The sequence below is a fragment of the Bos grunniens genome, chromosome 24 (assembly GCF_055505025.1).
Source record: "Bos grunniens cultivar Pamir isolate PY7600 chromosome 24, Bosgru_T2T1.0, whole genome shotgun sequence".
Classification (NCBI taxonomy): Eukaryota; Metazoa; Chordata; class Mammalia; order Artiodactyla; family Bovidae; genus Bos; species Bos grunniens.
Genome location: NC_141188.1, coordinates 21,767,978 through 21,781,000, shown reverse-complemented (window position 1 = coordinate 21,781,000; position 13,023 = coordinate 21,767,978). Strand labels below are relative to the sequence as shown.

The 13,023-nt window shown below is 37.5% G+C and overlaps 1 protein-coding gene across 16 annotated transcripts in view; it reads left to right on the top strand.

The window, feature by feature from the left end:
- KIAA1328 (KIAA1328 ortholog) overlaps positions 1 to 13,023 on the top strand; it is a 425,847-nt gene that overhangs the window by 79,362 nt on the left and 333,462 nt on the right. The window lies entirely within an intron of this gene.

Here is a 13,023-nt window from a genome sequence, read left to right as displayed (position 1 = left end):
CATTGTACAGGAGACAGGGATCAAGACCATCCCCATGGAAAAGAAATGCAAAAAAGCAAAATGGCTGTTAGATATTGTCAAATATTTTTCCTGCATCTATTGTGATAATCATATGGTTTTTATCCTTTGTTTTGTTAATGTGGTGTGTCACTTTGATTTGTGGGTGTTGAACCATCCTTTTGTCCTTGGAATGAATCTCACTTTATCATGGTGCATGATCTTTTTGATTTGTTGTTGAATTCAGTTCACTAATAGTTTGTTGAGCTTTTTCGCATCTATGGTCATCAGATTAGTGGCCTGTAATTTTCTTTTTTGTGTTGTCTCTGTCTGGTTTTGGTATCAGAGTAATGTCAGCCTCATAAGATGAGTTAAGAAGTATTCTCTTCTTATCAATTTTTTTCCTCTGGGAATAGTTCAAGAAGAATAGGTACTAAGTCTTTGAATGTTTGATAGAATTCATCTGTGAAGGACTGGACTTTTTTGGCATGGGGACCTTTTTGGTTACTCTTTCAGTCCCTACTAGTGATTGATCTATTCAGATTTTCTATTTCTTCATTTTTCAGTCTTTGCAAGGTTGTATGATTCTGAGAATTTATGCATCTCTTCTGGGTCATTCAGTTTGTTGATGTGTGCTGCTGCTGCTGCTAAGTTGCTTCAGTCGTGTCCGACTCTGCGACCCCAGAGATGGCAGCCCACCAGGCTCCCCTGTCCCTGGGATTCTCCAGGCAAGAACACTGGAGTGGGTTGCCATTTCCTTCTCCAATGCATGAAAATGAAAAGTGAAAGTGAAGTCGCTCAGTCGTGTCCGACTCCTAGCGACCCCATGGATTGCAGTCTACCAGGCTCCTCCGTCCATGGGATTTTCCAGGCAAGAGTACTGGAGTGGGCTGCCGTTGCCTTCTCCATTGTTGATGTGTAGCTGTCCATAATATTATCTTATAATCTGTTGTATTTCTGTGGTGTCTACTGTTGGTTTTCTTCTTTGGCTTCTGATTTTAAGGGCCTTCACTCTCTTTTTCTCAGTTTAGTGTAGCTAACAGGTTTGTCAGTTTTGTTTATATTCTCAAAGAACCAGCTTGCTTCATTGATCTTTTCTATTGTCTATTTAGTCCCTGCTTCATTTATATTGTTGTAGCCACACGTTCCAGGAAACAAACTCACTCAGAAGGACAATGCAGATAGCGGAGTGCAGTTTATTACACCAGCGGGCCCAAGGCAGAGCTTCCTCTTAGCCAAGGACCCCGACCAGCATTTGTGAAAATCTTTTATACCCCATGTGTACGTGTCTGAACCCACCACCCCAAATTCCTTGAGACTTACATAAACCAAGGAAAATACAATGCCAATAACCCCATTATTCATGTGCTATGTGCTCATGTGCTCAAACAGTCAAACAATTAGCCAATCAATAAACCCGAGGTTACACTCCGATAGATACAGAAAAATTTATGGCCTGTCTGGAGGAAGGGGTGATTAGTGTATGTTTTCTCTTAGGCAATGAGTAACCTAGATACGATCTTCAAGGTTCCCCTGTCTGGAGGTGGTCTTATCCTTCTGTTGTTGTTTTCATAGGCACTAAACATATTCACCCACTCCAGTGTTCTTGCCTGGAGAATTCCAGGGACAGGGAGCCTGGTGGGCTGCCGTCTGTGGGGTCGCACAGAGTCGGACACGACTGAAGCAACTTAGCAGCAGCAGCAGCAGCAAACATATTCAAAAGCAGAGACATTACTTTGCCAACAAAGGTTCGTCTAGTCAAGGCTATGGTTTTTCCTGTGGTCATGTATGGATGTGAGAGTTGGACTGTGAAGAAGGCTGAGCGCCGAAGAATTGATGCTTTGAACTGTGGTGTTGGAGAAGACTCTTGAGAGTCCCTTGCACTGCAAGGAGATCCAACCAGTCCATTCTGAAGGAGATCAGCCCTGGGATTTCTTTGGAAAGAATGATGCTAAAGCTGAAACTCCAGTACTTTGGCCACCTCATGCGAAGAGTTGACTCACTGGAAAAGATCCTAATGCTGGGAGGGATTGGGGGCAGGAGGAGAAGGGGACGACAGAGGATGAGATGGCTGGATGGCATCACTGACTCGATGGACGTGAGTCTGAGTGAACTCCGGGAGTTGGTGATGGACAGGGAGGTCTTGTGTGCTGCGATTCATGGGGTCGCAAAGAGTCAGACACGACTGAGCGACTGATCTGATCTGAAACACAGAGTTCAGAGTCCATTGGAAATGTGGCCAAGCATGATCAGCATGAACAGGCCTAAGATGGAGTCCAGGCCCTATGAATTCCTTCTTCAATATCTGCCCTGATATTTATTATTTTCTTCCTTCTATTAACTTTGAGCTTCAGTTTTTTTCTTCCTTTCCTGGTTTCTTTAGATGTGAGCTTAGATTGTCTAGTTGAGATTTTTCTTATTTCTTGAAGTGGACCTGTATCACTATAAATTTCCCTCTTAGTACCACTTTTACTGTAGCTCATAGATTTCGATGTGTCATATTTTCATTTTTGCTTGTCTCCAGGTAATGTTTTGTTTCTCCTTTGATTACTTCATTGATTCGATAGTTGTTCAGTAGCATGTTATTCAATCCCCACATGTTTGTGATTTCTCTAGTTTTATTCTAGTAGCTGATTTCTAGTTTCATTCCATTGTGAACAAGAAATATGCTTCATATAATTCCAGTCTTATTAAATTTATTAAGGCATGTTTTTGTCCTAGTATATAGTATATCCTTGAGAAAGTTCCATGTGTACTTGAGAGGAATTGTCTTCTGCTACATTTGAATGGAATGCTCTGTTCTATAGAATCCATCTAGTCTAGTGTTTCATTTAAGGCCCGGGTTTCCTTGTTGACTTTCTGTTTGGATGATCTATCCGTGGAGGTGAGCGGGTTGTTACAGTCCCCTACTATTATTGTGTTGCGGTCAGTTTTTCCCTTTAGATTTGGTAATAATTGTTTTATCACTCAATGTTTTCTCAATGAATTGGCCCCATTGTTACTATACACTGTCCACTTTTTGTGTCTTATTACCATTTTTGACTTGAATTCTATTTTGCTAATGTGAGTATGGCTACACTTGCTTCCTTTGGCTGCTGTTTGCTTGGAATATCATCTTCCCTTCCTTCATTTTTAGCCTCTGTTTGTCTTTAGAACTGACATGTATCTCCTGGAGGCATCATAGAGTTGGGTCTTGTTTTTAAATCTGTTGAGCCACTCTATGTCTTTTGATTGGTGAATTCAATTCATTTCCATTTAGGGTGAGTTTTGATGGATGAGGACTTAATACTGCCTCTTTATCTTTTGTTTAATGGTTGTTCTGTATCTCCATTGTTTCTTTTCCCTTGTATTTCTGTCTGCCAGTTTGGTTTGGTGATTTTCTACATTTTTTTTTTTTAGTTTCCTCTTTTTCTATACTTGTGCCTGTATGTATATGTTTTATGATTGACCTGAAGTTTGTATAATATGTCTCATGTTTAAAATAGTCCTTTTTCTGCTGATAGCATCTTGTCTTTATTTACCTATGGAAGTTCCATTCTTTTCCACTTTTATGTTTTTGTTGTCTTAAATTATCCCTTTTTATGTTGTGAGTTTGTTACCAAATGGAGATAGCTATAGTCATTCTTTTACTTTCTTTTTTTTGCTTTAATTTTCATACTTTAATAAAATCTTTAAAATCTATTCTGATAGTTTCAATTTTCAGGTTCCGTTTATCACCTTGTTCAACATTTTATGTATTTTTCCTATTTTGTTTCTGCTAGAAGAGCTCCTGTCAACATCTCTTGTAAGACAGGTCTAGTGTTGATGACCTCCTTCAGCTCCTTCTGTCTGGCAGAGTCTTTATTTCTCCTTCATATCTGAATGACAGTTTTGCTGAATCTTGGGTGACAAGTTTTATCTTGCAGTATTTTGAGAGTGTCATTTGTTCCCTCCTGGCCCATAGGATTTCTGCTAAGAAATCTGCTGATAGCCTAATGGGGGTTTCCTTGTAGGTTATCATCCTTTTTTTCCTGGCTTCCTTTTAAATTCTTTGTCATTGACTTTTGACAAGTTTAATATTACCTCTCTAGTATAAGATCTCTTTGCATTGAGGTAATTAGGTGTTTTCTTGGCTTCATGGACTTGTATGTCCATTTTCTTTCCCAAGTCTGGGAAGTTCTCAGCTTAATTTCTTTAAATAAACTCTCCTCCCTTCCCCTTCTCTTCTTCTGGGATACTCACTTATCCTAATATTGCCCTTCCTGCTAAATGAACAGCTCTGTAGGATTTCCTTATTTATTTTTTTAAGTCTTATTTCTCTTTCCTTTTCCATTTGTATCATTTCTGTATTTCTATCTTCCAGCTCACTGATTCTCTCTTTTATATAGTTTGCTCTGTTTCTGGTGCTTTCTGATAACATTCTTAATCTTGTTTTGGTGTTCTTCAGCTTAAGAATTTGTTTGATTGATTCTTGTTTGATTCTTTTTTATAGTTTCAATCTCTTTGGTAAAGTATTCTCTTATTAATTAGTTGTTAATTAATTAGAGCTCATTAAGCTGCCTTTCTGAGTTTTCTTGTTGAACTTATCCATGACAGCTATTTTGAACTCTGTCAATTAGATCTTATCATTCCGTAACTTCAAGTTTGGTTTTTGGAGAATTGGCACTTTCTTTTTGTGGTATGGTGTTACTGTGGTTCTTCGTGTCGCTTGAATTGTTCCTCTGCCTTCTCATTTAAATTAAATGACAAGTTAGGAGTTAGTTTCCTTTCCTTTGTTTTCTGGTAGGTGGCACTGTCACACAAGCTTTTGGTTTCTCTACCTCCACTGCCTTTATATTTGAGAGTGAGTGGCAATTTCCAGCCTCCACCATCTCTGTAAGAGATGTGGCTCCTTGCCTTCATTATTGCTTCTTGTGCCACCAGGGTTGTTGCTGCCTTGCTTCTTCCAGAGCCACTGTCATCCGTCAGAATGGTGGGCTCTTGGCTTGAGTGATGTGACAGGCTCTGCTGTGGGGTGAGGGGTGCATTAATGAGGCACTTGGGGTTGTGCCATGTTTGTGGTTGTAAAGCTTGTGAATTCCACCATTGTAGATGAGGGGAAAGAGGCTGGAGTCATGGGCATCTCAACACTGGAGGGGCAGGGTCCCAGGCCCCACTTCCACTGCTGCCCAGTTACCTGCAGCCACGGGCACTGGTGCAGTTTGGAGGCCACAGTCGTGTGCACCGCCTTCCCCACTGGTTCTGGGTTCTCTGTACCTGTGGGCCTTGCTGCCATAGTCAGAGGGCCAGGATTGCAGCATCTCTGCTGTTCCCTTGGTTCTGCCTGCTCTGTGCGCTTCAGCTCACCCACCTTTTGATGCCCAGATGTACAGAGTTATCCAACATCCTGTTCTGTTGGGCAGAGGCACCTTTGTTGAGTTGTGGATGTTTACTGGTTGTAGAATAAAGTGGGGAAACAAAGGTAGTTTTTCTTTCTACCATGCTTCTGAAATCATTCTATTTAATAAAGCTTTCAAAAATTGCCTTTTATTTCAAATGCTGTCTTCTACTTGAAGTTTTTGTTGTTGTTGTTGTCTACCTTTAGAGTTCTTGTTCAAATCTCTGTAACCCAGAGTAGCTAGGTTTCTAGTTTTTGAAGAGTATAGTTTTTGAAGCAAAATATTTTTTGATCATATGGGTGAGCATGCTTTAAAATTTTCAAAGCAGTTTTAAGGAACCTTGTTGCTAAGAGAAATCAGGTAGGAATTGCTTAAGAAATCTCATGTTCTGTCACGGTGTAGAAGAGATCGCAAGGAAAGTAGTGTAGAAACAAAGCTGAAAAGGCTAGCATTGGATGGACATATTTAAGGATGTTTTATGAATCTGTGTCATGATTAATCTTCCTTGTATATAACAAGAAACATCAAGTTAACAGTAACCAAAACAAGGTATATGTTTGTTTATTTTTCATGTAAAAGACATCCGAGTTTTGGCAATTTGAGGTAGATATGATGACTCCATAAATTTGGGGGGAGCTAGATTTTTTTATCTTGGCATTCTAAGTTTCAGCCATTGTGTGCACATTCTAGTCACAGGATGGAGTGCTATTAATAATTTTGAAAAGTTTGTTCTCAATTTAGTCTTAATTTCAGTTTTCAGTGTTGGATTTGGAAATACAGCTGGTTTCTGTATATTGGCTTTATATCTTTGACCTTGCTGAATTCTGATTTGTTAATAGTTGTCTTACAGATTTCTTTGGATTTTATATGCAAACAGTTATGTCACCTGTAAATGAAAGCGATTAATTTCTTTTTGGCTACTCTGTCTGCCCTTTATTTCTTTTTCTTGCATTACTGCAGCACCCCCAGCTAGATACTGAATAGAAGTGATGAGTGAGAACATCCTGGTCTTGTTCCACATCTTAGTGGGAAATATTAATACATCCTTAAGATTGATTTAGCTATAAATAGCTATAGTATTTTAATAGATGCTATTTATCATACTGAGGAGTTTCCATTTTATGTCTAGTTTCCTAAAGTTTATTTTTTTTCATTTTTAAGTTGTGAATGGATATTGATAATTCATAGCACTTGACATTTTATTACACATTTATTTACTGTCTGTTTCCCTCATGGGAAATCATTTTTGTCTTGTGCACTATTGTACATTGAAAATTTTATATAATACTTAGTACTCTGTATGTACTCAAAAAAATACTTGTTACATAAACAAATTGTTAAACATCTGTGAGTTACTTGATCAGACTGAAAAGTTGTACTTTACTGTCAAAACTGCATGATCATAGCACTCTACTGCCACCTGGTGATAGTGTATCTAAATTGCAGTAAAAGCTTGGGAGGTGAATAAACATGAGAACTGAAACTGCACATGATGGACTGATGTGACAGTTACAATTTCAAATAAATAAATATTCATTATGTATAACAGTACTGTGTCTGAGATTTAGCAAATATTTTTCACGTTTGGTAGGTGTTAAAGTATTTTCTTGGAGAAGGAAATGGCAACCCACTCCATTGTTCTTGCCTGGAGAATCCCAGGGACGGGGGAGCCTGGTGGGCTGCTGTCTATGGGGTTGCACAGAGTTGGACACGACTGAAGCAACTTAGCAGCAAAGTATTTTCTCTTTTTCTGGATGCTAGGAAAGGATGAAGGATCAGCTTAATTACTTACGTTAAAGACACAGAATAAACTGTGAAAGTTGACACAAATAGGGTAAGAGCAAAGGCATTTCTGTATTTGCATTCATGCTCTGTCAGCATTCCTTTGCTCTTACATGTTAGCCAACCTGAATTTTAAACAACAGGGATTTTCCAGCTTCTTAATCTCTTGGACTAAATATTTAATATATTGCAAAAAAATCCACCTAATGGCCAAGAAGGAAACTTTAGGCTTGTTCTTAAATATCCAACCCAACTAATTCTGTAGAATTTACAGAATTCACTGAGATGTAAATGTAGAACAGAGTGGGATTTATCTCTTTTATTATGTGGCATCTTGGGATGAAACTGTCTATCCTTTATACAGTATGATTGACCAATGTGTATTTTCTCTCCTTAGCCTCCCTTCAAAAAGAAGAACTATGTGCCACATATATTTTGATACATTTTTAAATGCAGTTCAAATATTAAAACTTTCTTATTGATGTTAAATGGTCAGTTTTGTAAAATACTGCTATTTTTGCATAAAGGTTAGCCCTTTTTACGATCAGAATACCCTAGGGTGATAGTTTTGGGAGTACTGTTATAGTAATAAAGATTATAGTGTGGATAAGTTCCCTACAAGGCCCCATGATGGTAATACCCCTAGATTTTGTCGTTAAAGAAAACTGCTGAGAGGCAATAATTTTTTTTTGTATGTGTCCCATTTTCATTAATGCATGGTAATTGATGGAGTTGCAGTGACTTGTAGCAGTAATGAGTTCTAAACATAATAATGCACTCTTTTCTAATAAGTGAGCACTGCTGGGGTTTAAAAGCATACTAAATCAGTTGCTTTAGTATGAATTTATTAGTTTTTTTCAGCATTAGCTTTAATAGTAGTTATTTACATAAGCGTACATCCCATTAACCACCATCAGGGCTGGAAAACATGCTGAACTGTTCATATTTTCATATAATTATTGAACATAATGGTTTCATTTGCATTTCTAAACAGTGATGTTTCTGTCAGCCTTGGAAATAGTGTCTTTACGCAGTCCCTATTTCACATCCACTTATTTGACATCGTTAAATTTTATGCTAATGTGCTTCCCTAGAATATCATCAGTGGGACAGATGCTAGTGCTTTAATATACAAATCAGGGATGCTTTTCCATCCCCCACATGGCAGAGCAAGTTTTTAAAATCTGCACTTTTAGACATAGAGTCTGTCTCCATAGAAATAGGTCTATGAAGTTAAAACTTTTAGGGTTAAATGTTATAATCTGATTTTCTCTTCAAAATGCTTCATTATGAATAGCTACTTACCTAAGTTTAGTTTTGTTATCTTGAATGAGGCAATGAGTCTTAGTAAAGATCTTGTTGCTTATGAATATTTAGAATTCTGCTTCTGAAATGTTGATCTTCAGATGCATGCTTTGCAGTGCCTTTGAATATATCAGGCCACAGCATTCGTTTGGAAGTATTCCCTATGTTTTTATCCCTTTGGTTTCTGAACCTAGATTGTAATATCTTATGGTGGAAGCTGTTATGTTAATGCTCTTGGGTATCTAAGCTTTTTGAATAATGCACTTAGAAAATGTTCAGTGTAAAAAATTGTCATGTGGTGGGGGAGGGTGCAGGATAGGATGCCGAGAGCATGTCAGTGAAGTCACAGAACAAATAATTGAAAGGACAGGTTTTCTGGAGAAACTCAGTGCCTTTTGGACATCTGTATGTTCTATTAGGTTTTGTTTCTCCAACATTGTGGATGCTTTTGTGAATGCTGTCGGTTGGATGACTGGAAAAGCTTAAATGAGCAACCAATTAAAGGATTGTTTTGGGAGTTGATTCAGGTCTTCTTGGGACTACCACTTTTTGGGTTTTTTCCCAGCGCCTTCTTTTCATGTGTTCCTACAGCTCAGGGCAGCATTTTACTGTTGACACTTAGTTGGACCTGCAGTGCCAGAGCTGACTCTGCAAAGTTCAAAATGCAAGGCTGGCATTCTGGCAAGATAGGCTAAAGAAACAGTTTTAAGAGCTCTTGCCCCAAATTACTTGCTAAAAATATGTTAGAATTGATAGAGCATAAAACTGATGCAGCATAAAAGGATTATTTGCATAGAAATGTTATTTGGCTTACCAGGTCAGGAGGCAACTGAAATTTTTGTAAGGACTTCTGTTCTTTGGGGAATTTCCAGGGAAGAAATATGATAAGGGTTGTGAAGAAACTACTAAAGAGGTAGAATTTCATAGCTGAACTTTTTAATGAATTTCCTGTATTGTATCTTAAAATAGTCTGAGATTAGTCCTTCTCACAGTGATGGGATCCTTTAAACTACGGTATTAAAAACATTGGTCGTGCTCTTCTATCTAAGTTGCTAGGTAGACATTGTATGTGAAAACTTTTAGAAAGTTCTTAAAATCTAGTCTTACTATAAGCAAGGCAATATTTGCAACTATTTGTAAAGCTGTTTTTATGATTGCATTCTTCAGGAGGGAAGCTTCTTTTGGTGGGGTGCAGTTTTTCACAAAACTAAAGAAATACATTCCCTGTCACCAAAAAATATTATTTATCTTTTTCCTCACTGTTCTCATTTCTCTCTGTTTAATGGCGAGAGGTTTAACATGGAAAGGAAAATTCCGTCTGCCTATTCAGTTTTAAAGTGGCATGGTATTTAATTGGACCACTTGCCCCTGAGTGTCTCTTTTGCTGTAGAACTTTACTACCTTCAGTGTAGCAAAGAAGGTGACTGGTGTCCAAGTCCTGGCTTCAGAAGGATAGAAGATTTCTAAATGCTGTTTTTGGACAGTCTCTCTGTAGGTTTCTTATAAAGTTAAAAATTTGAGACAAAGTCAGGTATTTTCCATAATGTGCCAGCCAGTAGGAGGACATTACCTGTTTGGTTTTACTTATTTTCTCTTTAATGGCTCTGGGAGCACAATTACCACTACCTTTTAGAAATGGTGCAAGTACTTTGAAATAAACGTCGAGCACTGTGAGATGATTGCCACATGTTCTGCAAAGCTGCAGGGACTTTTTGGCATCCGCTGTGCTGTACCTGTTTAAGGAAACTTTGGGCTTCCCCAGTGACTCAGCAGTAAAGAATCTGCCTAAGATGCAGGAGATGTGGGAGATGCAGGTTTGATCCCTGGGTCAGGAAGATCCCCTGGAGAAGGAAATGGCAACCTACTGCAGTATTCATGCCTGGAAAATTCCGTGGGCAGAGGAGCCTGGAGGGCTACAGTCCATGGGGTCACAGAGTGTCAGACACAACTGAGCAACTGAACACACACAAGGAAACTTTAATTTAAGGTATTTGATTTTTCAATTCATATATTTTATTTTTTCATTGCTAGATAGGATAGTATTAAAATTGTCTAGCCTGACAGATATGTATCTACAAATATATATCTGTTTCTCTCTCCTCAAATGATTAGTACTAATATTTGAGGACACAGAAGGAATGTTGGGAATACTTGAAAATTAATGCCTTATTTAATTAAAAAATTTAATCTATTTTTCCTGACTTTAAAAACAATACATGTACATTATGGAATATTTTGGAATAATGCAGAATATTGCTTCATTCTTGACATCATCAGTGTGGCATATTTTTGTTTTCCTAGTTCATCATTTAATCATCACTTGAGTAGCTGAAGGGATGCAAGTAGGTCTAATTTGACATTAAGTGAAAGCGTTTTTCAGATCTCTTGTCTTTAAATTTGTATCAGTTATGTTTTATTTAAGGTAAAATATTAAACATGCTTTAAACACAACAGAAAAGTCAGCCAAAAGATATTTAATGGTATATAGTTACAGTAATACTTGCCAGTTCAGTTGTGAAATGGTATTTGCAGAAGTTCTCTGCTCAGTTTTGTGGTTCTGCTTTCAAGTGAGGAGGGTGAGGGATGATCCAAAAGAAAGAAAAGTCTGCAATTGATGTGATTTTAAGGGAAATATTGGGAAAAGAAAATTTCTATGGTGGTCATTTAGTGCTCAGAATACCTGTGCTTTATTAAGCCAAGTGGTTAGATAGCTCTGGGATGTGTATAAATTATAACTCCAAAACTTCAGGTTCCTTCTCTGAAAAGTGAGAATCATAATACTGTTTTTATTTTTAAGAGTTGTTTTGAAGATTAAATGAAATAGTGCATATGAGTAGCCACATTAATCACTCAAAAACTGTTAGGTTATCTGTGGTTTACTTCCTTGAAGTAGGCAATGCTAAAGTGACCCTGGTTTGCTTTATTCCCTTTCCTCTCATCTTGTAGTCCCTTGCTGCTCCAGGCCCACTCCATGGATTTGTAATGTCAGCATCAACTACAATACCTGGGAGCGTGTTAGAATTGCAGAATCTTAGATTTCATGCTAGGTTTTATTTTTTCAGAATCCACATTTTAATGAGATCCCTGTATGGTAGAGCAGTGTTTGTACTAATTTCTTACATTAAGAAATTTTGAGCAGTGGAGAAATAAAAGCTCTCACTTTATTTTCTAAGTTCTCACTTTCCATTTTTTTTTAAATTTTATTTTATTTTTAAACTTTACATAATTGTATTAGTTTTGCCAAATATCAAAATGAATCCACCACAGGTATACATGTGTTCTAGCTTTGGATAGTGAAGGAATGTGTGTATAAGAGGAGTGTATTGTACTAACTTGTATCATGCTGCTATTAGGTGGCTTATTCTGCAAGTGTCAGATATGTACTATAAAGCTTCTCTATGCCTATTGATTTTTCATCTACCTATTTTATCAATTATTGAGAAAGAGGAATTGAAATTTCTGAGTATAATGTGGATTTATCCATTTCTCCTTGAAGTTCTATCAGTTTTTGCTTCACATATTTGAAAGATCTGTTTTTAGTTGCATATAGTTGGAGATGGTTATCTCTTCCTGATAAATTGACCCCCTTATCATTATGACATAACTTGCTTTATTCCTGGTACTATTCTTTGCTCTGAAATCTACACTGACTACTGTAGCTTAGTCAATGTAGCTTCTTTTGTTTAGTGTTACCATGGTATGTCTTTTTGTATCCTTTAACTTTTAACCTAATTAGTCTTTATATTTAAAGCACATTTCTTGTAGCCAACACATAGGTGGCTCTTGCTTTTTAATACAATCTGACATCTATACCTTTTATTAGAGAATTTAAGCCATTTACATTTTATGATTCTTCATATGTTGCTTTTGTGTTTATCATTTTGCAGTTTGTCTTGTTTGATCTTTGTCTCTCTTTTCCTTTTATTCTGCCTTCTTTTGGATTAATTGAATATTAAAAATTTTTATCTCCTTTCTTGGCTTAGCACTTTGTTCTTCTTGGTATTTAATGTTGCTCTAAGAAGTATATGGGCTTCCCTGATAGATAATCCACCTGCAATGCAGGAGATGCCGGTTTAATTACTGGGTTGGAAAGATCCGCTGGAGAAGGGATAGGCTTACCCACTCCAGTATTCTTGAGCTTCCCTGGTGGCTCAGCTGGTAAAGAATCTGCCTGCAGTGCAGGAGACCTGGGTTCAACCCCTGGTTTGGGCAGATACCCTGGAGAAGGGAACAGCTACCCACTCCACTATTCTGGCCTGGAGAATTCCATGGACGTCCATGGGGTCGCAGAGTCTGACATGACTGAGTGACTTTCACTCACACTAAGAAGTATATATTCACCTAACTAATAGCAGTCAACTTTCCAATGATGGAGTCTACCATTTAAACTGCCTTACAATAGTGAAATACCATTTCTTACTCCCTGATCTTTGTGCAACTGTCAAGATACATTTTAATTTTATCCTCATACCTTACTCTTGTTGTTAGACAATCAGTTGTCTTTAAGAAGATTTAAATAATAAGAAAACATATATTTACCTGTGTAGTTATCACTACCAGTGGTAGTGTATTTCCTACCACT